The sequence below is a fragment of the Trichechus manatus genome, unplaced genomic scaffold (genome assembly GCF_000243295.1).
Source record: "Trichechus manatus latirostris isolate Lorelei unplaced genomic scaffold, TriManLat1.0 scaffold00095, whole genome shotgun sequence".
NCBI lineage: Eukaryota > Metazoa > Chordata > Mammalia > Sirenia > Trichechidae > Trichechus > Trichechus manatus.
The window spans coordinates 7,109,543-7,124,394 of record NW_004444031.1 but is presented as its reverse complement, the minus strand read 5'-3'; the positions used below and the strand labels follow the sequence as shown (position 1 = coordinate 7,124,394).

The 14,852-nt window shown below is 42.3% G+C and overlaps 1 pseudogene; it reads left to right on the top strand.

Moving 5' to 3' along the window:
* Positions 1-7,369: 7,369 nt before the first annotated feature.
* Positions 7,370-12,366, top strand: LOC101345136 (low affinity immunoglobulin gamma Fc region receptor III-B-like; annotated as a pseudogene).
* The last annotated feature ends 2,486 nt before the right edge of the window (positions 12,367-14,852 follow it).

Below are 14,852 nucleotides of genomic sequence, written 5' to 3'. Positions count from 1 at the left end.
ATGAAAAAGATAAAAAAAATACATAAAGAAAAATGAGCCAGCACAGAAAATTTAGTGGAACAAAGAAACTGTCAACAACACACAAAAATGACATCAAAATGACAGCACTAAACTCATACGGAAGATTTCAAAGGACGGCTCGAGAAGACAAAGTGAAGTATTATAATGACATGTTCAAAGACCTGGAATTAGAAAACCAAAAAGGAAGATAATGCTCGGCGTTTCTCAAGCTGGAATAACTGAAGAAAAAATTCAAGCCTTGATTTGCAATAGTGAAGGATTCTATGGGCAAAATACAACACAAGAAGCATCAAAAGAAGATGAAAGGAATACACAGAGTCACTCTACCAAAAGAATTGGTCAATGTTCAAACATTTTAAGAGGGAGCATATGATCAAGAACCAATGGTACTGAAGGAAGAAGTCCCATCTGCACTGAAGACATTGGCGAAAAACAAGGCTCCAGGAATTGATATAATACCAACTGAAATTTTTCAATGAACAGATGCAGCACTGGAAGTGCTCACTTGTCTATGCCAAGAAATTTGGAAGACAACTACCTGGTTGACCGACCGGAAGAGATCCATATTTATGCCTATTCCAAAGAAAGATGCTCCAACTGGATGTGGAAATTATCGAATAATATAATTAATATCACATGCAAGTAAAATTTTGCTAAAGATCTTTCAAAAACAGTAGCAGCCGTGCATTGACAGGGAACTGCCAGAAATTCAAGCTGGATTCAGAAAAGGATGTGTAAAGAGGGATATCATTGCTGATGTCAGATGGACCCTGGCTGAAAGCAGAGAATACCAGAAAGATGTTTACCTCTGTTTTATTGACTATGCAAAGACATTCGACTGTGCGGATGGTAACAAATTATGGATACTATTTCAAAGAATGGGAATTCCAGAACACTTAATTGTGCTCATGAGGAACCTGTACATAGACCAAGAGGCAGTCATTCAAACAGAACAACGGGATACTGCGTGGTTTAAAGTCAGGAAAGGTGTAGGTCCAGGTCGTATCCTTTCAGCATACTTATTCAATATGAATACTGAGCAAATAATCCAAGAAGCTGGACTATGTGAAGAAGAATGGGGCATCAGGATTGGAGGAAGACTCATTAACAACTTGTGTTGTGCAGATGACACAACCTTGCTTGGGCTGAAAGTGAAGGGAACTTAAAGCCATTACTAATGAAGATCAAATATTACAGCCTTCAGTATGGATTGCACCTCACCATAAAGAAAACAATAATCCTCACAACTGGAACAATAAGCAACATCATGATAAACGAAGAAAAGATTTAAGTTGTCAAGGATTTCATTTTACTTGACTCCACAATCAATGCCCATGGAAGCAGCGGTCAAGAAATCAAAGGACGCATTGCATCTGGCAAATCTGCTGCAGAAGACCTCCTTAAAGTGTTGAAAAGCAAAGATGTCACCTTGAAGACTAAGATGCACCTGACCCAAGCCATGGTGTTTTCAGTTGCCTTATATGCATGCAAAAGCTGGGCAATGAATAAGAAAGACCGAAGAAGAATTGACGCCTTTGAATTATGGTGTTGGAGAAGAATATTGAATATACCATGGACTGTCAAAAGAAGGAACAAATCTGTCTTGGAAGAAGTACAGCCAGAATGCTCCTTAGAAGCAAAAATGAAGAAACTTTGTCTCACATACTTTGGACATGTTATCAGGAGGGATCAGTCCCTGGAGAAGGACATCACACTTGGTAAAGTAGAGGGTCAGCCCAAAAGAGGAAGATCTTCAATGAGACGGATTGACACAGTGGCTGCAACAGTGGGCTAAAGCGTAACAACAACTGTGAGGATGGCGCAAGACTGTTCAGTGTTTCATTGCGTTGTACCTAGGGTCACTGTGAGTCGGGTCTGACTCGATGGCACCTAACAACAATACCATTCATATACATATGGGTATGTATATATTTATATATATATATATATATATATATATATATATACACCCATATGTACACACATATAGACTCACATATACATACCTATACACATATATACCTACATGCATACACATATACCCACACATATATTTTTTGGTTGTTGTTGCTATTGTTTCAAAATTATATATGTCATAGTAATTATCAAAATGTCCTTTCTTCTTGTGTACATTTTAGTGACATCGTTCATCTTTGTCAAGTTGTGCACACTTCACCCTCATTCAGTGTTACCTTTTCCCATTATCAAAAATAAAAAGCGCCTACTATCTATAGAGTGAGCCCCCTTCTCTCCCCTCTCCCCGCCCGATCCCCGGTAACCACTAAAGAACATTATTGTTGTAGATAGGTGCCGTTGAGACAGTTTCAACTCATGGCGACCCTGTGTATAATTGCCCGGTCATACGCCATCCTCACAATCATTTCTGTGTCTAAGAACATTAGTTTTTGTATATGTTCCTGTTCATGTCATTTTATAAAACTGAGAACATACAATATTTGTTTTTTTGTGATTGACTTATTTCGCTCAACATAACGTTTTCCAGGTTCTTCTGTGTTCTGATATGTTTCAGGAACTCATTTTCTTTATCACTTAGTAGTATTCCATTATATCTATGTACCGCATTTTACTTATACATTCACCCACTGATGGGCACTTAGGTTGTTTCCATTTTGTGCTATTGAAAATAGTGCCGCGATGAACATAGGTGTACATATGTCTGTTTGTGTCACTTGTTTTAAAGCCCTAGTGTATATATCTAGGAGTGGAATTGCTGGGTTTTATGGCAGCTCTACCTCTAGTTTTTTGGGAAGCTGCCGGATAGTTTTCCCCAATGGCTGTACCATTTTGCATTCCCACCAGCAATGGATGAGGCTTCCAATTTCTCCACATCATAACATAAGGTAGCATGTTTATAAATCACTGTAAGGGATAACATCAAATTTCAGTAAAGTTCTTATATGTCAGTAAGCTATACTATTTTAAATACCACAGTTAAACAGGCTGTGGCATGAGTCATACCACAAAATCTATTTTAGTTCTTCGTACTTTTGGTCCTTGGGTGTATCCATCTCTTCCTGTTTTTCGGAGTTGTTCTCTCTCCATCAGAGCCCTGGTGCCCCAGCAGTTCAGAGCTAGGCTGTTAACCAAAAGGTCAGCAGTTCAAATCTACCAGCTGCTCCTTGAAAACGCTATGGGGCAGTTGTACTGTCCTGTAGGATCACTATGAGGCGGAATCGACTAGACAGCAACAGGTCTCTCTCTGTCACCACATTGATTGCTTTATGTGCCTCTGTAGGCTTGTCTATTTCTAAAGTCCCACATACTTCATTCTCAGTATTTCCTCAGTTTAATTGAGATGCTTTGAAGGTACTGCATGTTGCAGGACCTCAATCCTGTGCAGGACCACTCTTAGGCTAGTCATAGAGCAGTTGGCACTGAGTACTGCTGGAGAAAAGTTACCAACACTGAGGACTAGCCCAACTACAAATCCATAACCGCCAATCTCAGTGGGCCCTTGGCATTGCTTGGCAATCCTTTTACAATTGCTTGGAATCCTTGGTAATCCTTTTACATGTAAATGGTAGCTTTTTCCCGTTCACCATAATGGCCATTCCAAACCTTGTCTGGTGTCCTTAAGCCACACCTTGTCTGGTGTCCATCACCTTCACTCTGTCTTTCTTAGTAGTTGACACTGACTCTTCTTTCATCAAGAAATTCAGGGCCGTCAGAGATAATCCACCTCAACTTCCCTACTCAATATCTGGAACTTGATCTGCATATGCAACACCCTCACCTCCTGCCTTCAGCTCTGAGGGAGAGGTGTTCTATATCCACTTCAGAGTCAATTACATCACTCAAGGCTGTCCATTGTAAGCAACTATTATATAGTTGCTTATATAAACTAACACACACACACACACACACACACACACACACACACACACACGAAACAATTGCCGTAGAGTTGATTCAGACTCAGTGACTCTATAGGATGAGTAGAACTGCCCCATAGAGTTTCAAAGGAGCAGCTGGTGGATTCAAACTGCTGGCTCTTTGGTTAGCAGCCAAGCTCTTAATCAGTGTGTTACCAGGGCTCCATATATGTAGATAATATAAACTAATATATATAGATCAGAATCTACATATATTAAGAAAACACAGGGAATTTATTGATAGGAAAATGGAGGCTAGTCAGCATGTCCCACTACTGCGATGACTGGGACCCAACCATCTCCCTCTCCTTGTGTCACTTGTTCAGGATTCCAGGGCTCTGAGGTTCTAATTGGCCAAACCTAGATCACCTGCTTGCTCTCTGGCATCCCAAGGTGGGAAAAAGGAGGATCTGGTCCCTTTGGTTTAGGTGGTACAAAGCAATCACTATTTTCTATTAAGATTGAGTGGGGACATCCCCAAGGGAGAATGAAATACTAATAGCAAGAGGAGGGAGAGTGGATCCTGGACAGTCAGGACAAATGTCCACTATTCCTTCATAACCAAGATTCTTAAAGATAACAGTAATTCACTAGAACACTTTGTTGTTTCTACTCAGTCTTCACCCATATGCTGTCAAGCTTCTGTCCCCCAATCCCAACTCTAAAATAGCCCAGGCAGAGGTCATTAATAGTTCCCTGGTGGCCCCATTGAAAGAACTTTCTTGACCCCTTTTCTGTAACATTTAATACTGTTGACTTCTCCCTTCTTGAAGATCTGTTCTCCCTGAGCTTCCCTCTTCTCCTTTCACTTCCTTAGCCCTTCCCAACCAATCTTCTTTGTCAGCTACTCTTCCTTTACAAACTCTGTAAAAGTTGCTGTGTGCCAAGTTTCTGTCATTGGCCCTTTTCTCTTCTCCTTCCCCCCCTTCTCCTTCCTTTTTCTCACCTCCTCTTTTTTTTTTTCTTACTTAACACTCTTAAAGTCAGACAGATCTTATCCATACTTTACCTATCTTAATTTAGAATCCTTGGATGAGCTTCACACAGAGCTTCTGAGATTACAGTGAAAATGATGTGTGTGTTTGTATTTTTTCTTTGGAAAGGGCCTATAGTTCTTATCAGAAGTTTCAAATAGTAACCATGTTGGTGTCTCTTAAATTGTGTCTTTTGCCCATACCTATCTACTGAGTTCCAGGGCAATATGTCCAAATGCCTACTTGATATCTCCACCTGAAGTCACCACAACTACCTCAAACTCAATAACATCAAAAGCTGAGATCATTATCTCCTCCTCCCGAATTCTGCTCCTCTTCCTGTATTTTCTATGTCCATGAATGGTGGAGGTGGGTGGGGCACCTGTCCAAAGCAGTGGACAGCAGGGACCTAGTCCCGGGGGTTGATAACTGATTTACCACTGTAATATCAGCACCTTGCACTGTGCCTGGCATTCCAATGTTGAAAGACAAGAAAGGACAGGACAGGAAGGGGTAGGAGAGGAGAAAAAGAAGGGAAGAAAAGCAAGGTTGAAGGGAGAGAGAAAAGAAGTAAAGAGAAGGAGGAAGGGAGGAAAAAAGAGGCAACCATGAAGACAAACACTTAAATATCAGATATCCCAAGACCACCTGCCCCTGTGTAAAAATTCTGCATTTTTTCCATTATTGTAAAATTCATCCCTTACAACCACAGCAACACTCAATTTGAGGGCTGGTCAACAAACGTGTAATGAAAACCCACTGAATGCATCCCACCCAGTTGCTGCGGTCCCCTTTCTCTTCGCCTGTGCTCTCTCTCCTCTAATTCCTATCTAATTCATCCCCTCTGCAGGTAATAATTCCTCCTTCCATTTGGAGCCCTGGTAATGTAGTGGTTAAGAGCTTGGCTGCTAACCAAAAGGTCAGCAGTTCAATTCCACCAGCTGCTCCTTGGAAGTCCTGTGGGACAGTTCTACCCTGTCCTATAGGGTCACTATGAATTGCAATTGACTCGACTGCAATGGGTTTTGTTCTTGAAGGCCAAAAACAGAAGATGAGTCAGAGAAGAAAATAAAACCTCACAGAAGGAAAACTGAAGTGAAAGCCTTGAACCTCAGAGAAAGCCACTCTGCTAACCATGCAGACTAAAGAGAGCTGAGGGTGCCCATCTTTCACCTCAGAGACCATGGCTGAAGGTGCTGTTTGTACTTTAGGCTCCCCTGATAAGCATCTGAAGTGCTGTAGAAGGCAGCTTTAGGCCTCCAGATTCTAGTCTGGAATTTTCTAGATGTAAATTAATCACTTGAGAAGGAGCAGGGGAATGGCTGCCTGGTACATTTCATTGTCCACCCTATCAGACATCTCATCCAAGGCCTGCCATTGGGAGGGGCTACTGCAAGACTGGGTGGGAATGGGGGAGGACTGATTTACTCCACTCAGGGGCATAACAAAACAAAACAAGCCCACAAAACCTGAGAAGTGGATTTTTATGACCGTTGTGTTGGGAGGGGCACCTGTCCAAAGCAGTGGACAGCAGGGAGCTGGGCCAGCCCCTGCCTCCACTCTGCCCTGCCAAACATCACTTGCTGCCAGCTGTCTGCTGTTCACCTCTGGGATTTTTCTAAGTTGGGTGTCATTTGTCCCAGCTGCCCAGGAACCCTTGGGGAGCCCAGTGGCTGTGTGGCACTACCAAGCAGTCATTTGATTTTCTGTTTGGGCCCCAGATTGACGCAGAATAAATGAAGTGGGGCAGGGAAAAATGTGTGTGCATGTTGGGGGGTTGCAGAGAGAGGAGAGGAGGTTAACAAACTTACCACTTCCTGGCTACTCCCTTTTCTGGAAAGGAGCCTTAGAACCCTAGTTACTGGGCACACAGACCAGCCCAGGCCTTGGGTCATGAGGGGCCTGAACTAACCTGAGCTACTGTGGCTCAGCACAGCCCTGATAACCCTGTGATGAAGGTAAAGGTTTCCTGTGCCCTCCACCATGCCTTCTTTAAAATTCCCTTTAGCCTTTCCATGGGGTCTCCTCCTTGCAGGGGCTCATTGCTCTCCCACTGCCTGGGTTTTCTCTAAAGGAGAATAAGGATCTACTGGTCAAATTCACACTCAAAAGTTAGTAACTCCTGTGGATTACAGCTCCCAGGGGCAGATGCATTTTGAATCTTGAAAGAAACCCTTGGTGGAAATAATACTGGGGCAAGAAACACTTCTAGTGATTGGAAGATTTTAAAATACCACTTTCCTTGCAGGCAGATCCTGGGCTAAATGGGGATGGGTCTGGGTCAGGCAGGAGGCAACCATCTGGGTGTGTGCGTGTGAGCCTCAGAGGTAGAACAAGGGACCCCTCAGGGAATGGCCCTCCCATTTTGGTCTCATGCTATCCTACTCTTGGCACTGGCTAGGTCCAAACCTGGGATGTGGGGACAAACATCCTGGGATTTCTCAGGGTACCCTCTGACAGAGCCTATGTTCAAGTCCCCAGATGCTCAGCTGTAGGCCTGTGGGGAGCAATGAAGAGCAGACCCACCTCAGCTTCTCTGCCAGACTCTTTCCCTCCCTTTCCTACCCTGTCACTGGCTCAGGTCAGAAATCAGATGACGTTCCTGAAAAAGGAACCTAGTAATAAGTGGACTGGGGACGGGGAGAGGAGACGGGAGACTATTTACTTTGCTTACTTCCTCTCTTCTAGTTAACTAGGTCCCTTTAGGGCTCCACATAGCTGTGGTGATTTGTCCCCCTAATGCAGCAGCATGTAGCAACTGCTGCCACCACCAGCTCTGCTACTTGTAGGTAAGTCAGAGTCACCCTGGCTAAGGGAGAAGCTTAAGGTGTCCTCGGTTCAGCAGAGGCCTCTTTTCAGGCCAGTGGTGGGATCCCCAAGAAGAGGTGGGACTCCTCACCACATCTATAGCCCTGGGTTTAGTTCTTAAGCTCCTAGGGAAAGCCAACTGGAAGCTAGAGGCATGAGAACTCTGAGTCTGATGCGGCATACTCAGGAGGTGAAAGGAGACTGTGAGATCTCCGTTACTTCACCCTTCTGGACGTCAGCTTCCTTAGCTGAAAGCTGAAGTTGTTGATGTTAGCTGCCATTGAGTTGACCCCTGACTCATGGCGACCCCATGTGTTAAAGAGTAGAATGGCTCCATAGGGTTTTCTTGGTTGTAATCCTTTACAGAAGCAGATCACCAGGCCTTTCTTCCATAGAGCCTCTGGGTGGGTTCAAATCACCAACCTGTAGGTTAGCAGCCAGTCGCAAACCACTTGAACCACTTGGGCTCCTGTAAATTGAAGAGTGTGGCCTAAATGTCCCTAAGGTCTGTCTCTTCATTCTGATATTCCAGAGTTCCCCTTCTACTACTCTTAATATCTACCTTTTCCATGACTGTTGGCTTGAGATTGTCCCTGTGGCTTCATTCAGGGAAATTCAACCTGTACTCTTAATTTGCTACTTTGAACAGGGAGCAAGGAATAAGGGAATGGTGTTGAAAAGAGGAACTTGGGTGGACAGTGGGGCAGGAAGCATGGACGCTGGAGACCAGAGGACAGCAGGAGAGGTATCCACTATAAATATACTGATTCTTGGGAGCACTGGGCTCCCAAGACAGGGATAGGAGGGTAGTTTAAACTCACTCCACACCCCAGTCACCCTGATAGCTGCTCCTACTCAATATTTGATTCGTTCTTTTTTTTTTTTTGGCAGTTTTGGCTGGCCAGCAGACTAGTGAGTTTGCTTCCTGGTCTCAGATGGATGAATTGAGGCACATAGGGTGCAACAAAGGAGCCGTGGTGGCATAGTAGTTAAGTGCTCAGCTGCTAACAGAAAGGTCAGTGGTTCAAACTCACCAGTAGCTCCTCAGGAGAAAGATGTGGCAGTCTGCTTCCATAAAGATTACAGCATAGGAAACTCGATGGGGCAGTTCTACTCTGTCCTATAGGGTCACTATGAGTTGGAATCAACTCGCTAGTAACGAGTTTGGTTTTTTTGTTTGTTCATTTGTCTCTTTAGGGTGCAGCAGCCACAGGATATTGGGAAATGCCCATTGCATGGGAAACTGCTATTTTGGGGCTGGTCAGTCTTCCTCAAGGTTCAGAGCAGTTCAAAAATGGGGCCAAGTGCCTCCAAGCTTCCAGAATGCTCTAAGACTGAGTCACAGACTCAGGCTGGGTCACTCCCTGTGGGTTTGCACATTCTAGCTCATTCTGGCTTAGTCTCCCTGTGAACACCAATGAAAGGTCTCCTTATCTCCCTCACCCCACATTCTCTTGTCTCCTCAGTAAATCCCCCAAAGGCTGTGGTGTCCCTAGACCCTCCATGGTACAGGGTGCTGGAGATGGACAGTGTGACTCTGAAGTGCTTCCCTGAGGGCAATTCCACACAATGGTGGCACAATGGGAGCCTCATCTCAAATAAGTCCTCCAGCTACTTCATCGAATCTTCTAGAGTTAATGACAGCGGAGAATACGAATGCCAGACATCTTCCACCATGCCCAGTGACCCAGTACAGCTGGAAGTCCACACTGATGAGTCCATAAAGGGGAAAAGGGAAATCACCAAGAAAGGGTGGAACAAGAAGCCCTAAAGAACTGGAGAAGAGACATATGATGATGTTCTTTGGGGTTAAAACTAAGGCAAGATGACCTGGCCTGTGGTGTTACTGAAATGTATCAGAGTTGTAGTCTTAGCTGTACGGGAGGCCCTAGGCAAAATTGCAAAGCCTAGTACGTAGTACATATGGGACTACTGTGTTGCACAAGTCCAGGAATCACCATTCACATAAAATGCATACAATGTGAACAGTGTCATCTGAAGGTCAAGGCACACAATAGATGCTCAATAAATACTTATTGAATAAATTAATGATTCTGTTTTTAGGACCACAATTTCCTTCTCCCTGTCAGACAAGTAATATCCTAAGCTACTTCCCAAATCATCCCAAGTCTCCTAGTGTCATATCTATATCTCTCTCCTGATCAATGTCACTCTAAAACAGTCTCTTACACTTTAGCATAAATTTAAATTTAGTAATGTGATACCTCACCAATGGTATACACATGTTTAACCTGCATATTAATTATGGAATGGAAGTATTGTGCATCATTAACAGAGTCCAGGCATCAGGGACAGGTGGAGGTAGAATTTTTGAGGCAGAAGTCTTTCCTGGTATCCCTGAAATCATACCCCATAGCCTGGTACCTACACTGTCACCTTGCAAGCCTGACTCTATATCTGCGGCTGTTCCATTTGTACAGTGTATATGGGTGGAACAAGCCTGGAGGAGAAGGAGATCCTAAAGGAGGTGAACCTGCAGCAGGATTTCTTGGAATCTGGCCTCTGAGGCTGATCTTTGTGGCTCCTTTGCCTCTGACTGTACCACTCAGGTGTCATGATTCTCACTTCATAGAGCTACAAGGAGTAACATCTAGTATCTAGCTAGGTGAGAGATAGCCACCTAATAAATAGGGAATTACCATCAGGAAGCAATAGAAGAGTCAACCCTGGGTTATTAGTGTACCTCAAACTTGCCTCTAGAAACTAGCTTTAGATGCCTGGTTAAAGATGACTGTATTAAATGGTGACCATGAACATTAGCTTCACCAGGCAAAGTCCTGATCATCCTTTAGTACCTATTTCATTTATCTCCTCCTCTGAGAAGTCTTCTTTACTTTTTTTGGGTCAAATTCCTTTGTTTCATTCTCTTTGGCCCTCTAGTCCTTTGTTCATAGCTTGTTGTAGATCTTACATACTGTATTGTAATTATTTCTGAGTGTGTGTGTTTCTATGTCTGGACTGTAGATTCTTTGAGGCTAGAAACCATGTATCTAGTCATCTAGGTGTCTCCAGTCTGCACAATAGTTGGCTTATTGGGAACGAATGGACACATGGACATTCACTGAGTCCATGTCAGGACAGATTAGAACAAGAATGTTCCCCCTGAGGCCTCCAGACTATATCAAACAGAATCATATGCTAGCTTTTTTTTAAAATAAATATGTTAATAAGTAATAAAGGTTACCTTCTATTTGGCAAATTTTCCTAATAGAGCATTTTCACCGAAACACATTCTACTGATTTTATTTAGCATGAGGAAGTAGGTTTTTTTAAAATTATAGTAAATTTTATTGTTTTGTTCTTATTACAAAAGTCATTTGTGTTCAGTTTCAAAAACACATAAAATAACAGGGAGGGAAGTAAAATGACCTGTAGTCCCACCTCCCAGAGGAAAAGCTCTGTTAATATTCATGTGCATAGCCTTCCGTTTTTCTTTTTTCTTGTGCATATATACCTTTTGCATCTGCCTTTTTAACTTAACATTATCTCGTAAACATTTTTCATGCCATTATAATATTTATCTGCAATATCACTTTTAATTATTCAGGCCACTGCCTGACAATACTTCATGCTGTCTTTGTGTTGCAGTGGAGTCTGATTACCTGGTGAGACAGTTGTGAGAACTAGTATCCTGGTGATATAAACGTTTTCTCCCTTGAAGGCCATGTCCAATAATGAGGATAGCCTCACTGAGGCCCTGTGGCCAATCAGAAACCACCAGTTACCTATGAGCACCTCCAGTCACACCTTTCTTTCCCCTCCCTGATTTTCACACTGAGTATGGCACAATATCTGCAGCCACTCCTGTGGCCACCCAGTCACCTGATTCCTGCGAGTCCTCTTTCAGTATTCCTACTACCCGCCTCTTTTCTGAAATCTACCTTTCCTCTAATGAGGTAAGTCATTATTTTCAAAACGTCATTTTTACTCTGACCTAAAACTTACCGTGGGTCCTTATTACCTGCCATAACAAATCCAGGTCTGCCATCATCCCCAGTAAGAACACCATCTTCATCCATTTTACTAGCCCAAACCTCTCTTTGCCTTCAGTACCCAAATTAAATCTCTCTACTTCCATGGAACCTTCCATGATCACTTCATGTTTGGGTCACATATGCGTCTATTCCTCTTCCCCATTAAACAGAAGGTCATGGTGTGATTTGAGTTCTCTTGCAGGACTCAGTTAGCTTTTTCCCAAAGGAAGCTATGCAGGGATGACTCCAGTGTGGCTTTCATTTTCCTCAGGATCTGAGGGGGGCGGGGGGATGGGGAGGGTTCCCCTCAGGAGAGTACTGCACTGAGAGCTGGGGCTGTGTCTTTCAGGCTGGGTGTTGCTCCAGGCCATCCAACAGGTGTTCCAGAAGGGGGAGACTATTGAGCTGAGGTGCCACGCCTGGAAAAGCAAGCCTCTGCATAAGGTCTCGTATTTCCAGGATGACAGGAGAAAGAAGTTTTCTCATCACAATACCATCTTCCGCATTTCAGAAGCAACAGGCCATCACAATGGCTCCTACTTCTGCAGGGGGCTTATTGGGGCTAGAAATAAGTCTTCAGGGTCTTTAAACATCTATATGCAAGGTGAGAGATGTGCAGCCCTAGAGACCCCAGACCCCTTGTGTGTGGAACCTTCCACTCACAAAGGAGGGTGAGTGGGGAAGGGATTCCTAACTGTCCTAAGAACTTCTTTACATGAGGTTCCCTCCTGGTGACCAGCAGAGACCCTGGTTGCTGGGTAGATCTGAGTTCTATTTCAGCCTGTTTCTTAGGGGAAGCTGAGAGGTGGCATTCACTCTGTGACCAAAAAAATAAAAATAAAAATAAACCAAAACCATTGTCTTTGAGTGGATTTCAACTCATAGCGAGCCTATAGGAAAGTGGAGAACTGCCCCATAGGGTTTCCAAGGAGCAGCTGGTGGATTTAAACTGCTGACCTTTTGGTTAGCAGCCAAGCTCTTAACCACTGTGCCACCAGGGTTCCTACTCTGTGGCAACAAGGGTAAAAGCCACATCTCCTCTTCCATCAACGCACCTGTCCTTCCTCATCCTATTTAAACCGCATCCGCTATGTTCCGTGTTCCTATCATGCAGGCCCGTCTTTACCTGCCGTCTTTTCCCTTCCCAGCCTGAAGTCTTAGCCAAGAGTCAAACGGTGAGAAGAATTTGCACCTTTCAGTTTTGGTGTTGGTGAAGAATATTGAATATACCATGGACTGCCAAAAGAAGGTGTATTTAGAACTTAAAAATTGTGATTCTAAAGCTAGAAAATATTGTTATTGTTATTGTCTCAGTTAATTACAACTAAGTTATCAATGATGTTGCATGAGCCAAATGTTTTGCTCTTGACAAATATAAGCAAAAGTGATTGCTTTGCCTCATTATCAAAGTAAAATTTTTTTCTTAAGACAGAAAAATAAACTTAAAAATAAAAATTTTGTAGTTTATGAGAAAATAATTATTTGTACAAGTAGATTTCTTTTAGAAGATAAAGTACACTGATTTAACGTCTTAAAACAATGAAATGAAAATTAAAGCATATTCTTGAAATTACTTAATTTAATTAAAATGTCATGTACTTTTTAGTTACTGTCCAGTTGGTATGGTTCATGGTGACACCATATAACATATATTAATATGTGCATATAAAAGAATGAAACAATGCCCGTTCCTGTGCCATCTTCACTATCGTCGGTAGGCTCCAGTCCATTGTTGCAGTCACTGTGCATTGTGAGCGACTTCCAAGCTGTTGCTGTTGTTATTAGTTGTTGCTATTAGTTGGCTCCAACTCATGGAGACTTTAGGTATAGTGGAACAAAACATTGCCTGATCCTGCACCATCCTCAAAATGTTTGGTATATTTCAGCTCATTGTTGCAGCCACTGTGTCAATCCATCTCATGGAGGATTTCTCTAGTTTTTACTGACGCTCTACTTTAGCGAACATGATGTCCGTTTCTAGGATTGACCTTTCCTGATGACTTGTCCGAAGTTAGCAAGCGTAAGTCTAGCAATTCTCCCTTCTAAGGAACATTCTTGTCGTATTTCTTCTAAGACTGATTTTTTTTTTACACTTCTGTCAGTCCATGGTATATTTAATATTTTTTACCAACACCACAGTTCAATTGCATCAATTCTTCTGTCTTCCATTTTCACTGCCCAGGTTTCCCACACATATGAGATGGTTAAAATGACAATGGCTTGGGTCAGGCACACCTTAGTCCCTAAAGTGACATTTTTGCTTTATAACACTTTAAAGAGGTCTTTTGCAGCAGATTTGCCCATTGCCATATGTCATTTGATTTCTTGACTGCTACACTCATGGGTGTTAATTATGGATCTAGGTAGAATGAAATCCTTGAAAACTTTAATTTCTTCACCATTTATCTGATATTGTTTATTGGTCCAGGTGTGAGGATTTTTGTTTTCTTTTTCTTCAGGTGTAATCTGTACTGAAGGCTGTAGTCTTTGAACTTCATCAGTAAGTCATTCAAGTCTTCTTCACTTTTGGAAAGTAAGGTTGTGTCATTTGCATATCCCAGGTTGTTAATGAGTCTTCCTCCAATCCTGACACCACATTCTTCTTTGTATAGTCCAACTTCTCAGATTATTTGTTCAACATGCAGATTGAATAATAAAGTGAAATGATACAACCCTTCTACACACCTTTTCTGATTTTACAGCACTATATCTTTTATAATCCATAGAGTTTTCATTAGCAAAAATTTATTAGTAGATCACCAGACGTTTCTTCCTCATCTGTTTTACTCTAGAAGCTCTGCTGAATCCTGTCCATCTTGGGTGACCCTTTTAGTATTTGAAATACCAGTGGCATAGCTTCCAGCACCATGGCAACATGTAAGCCACCACAATAAGACAAAATAAGACAAAAAAATAAAACAAATATATCTAATATGAGATTTTTTTTGAAGTTTTCAAAAATATGATTTATCACTGTAAGCTCTTCCTGTTACACCTTTATCACTTTATACATTGATTAATTGAGAATAAAATAATTCAGGTAACTCAGATTTTATTTTTCTGTCTTAAGCATTAAAAATACTAGTGATATAACTTCCTAACATATTCTAGACTGAGAGAACAATTGTTTAAAGATATTTTGAAAAAGGATATGGATGTTA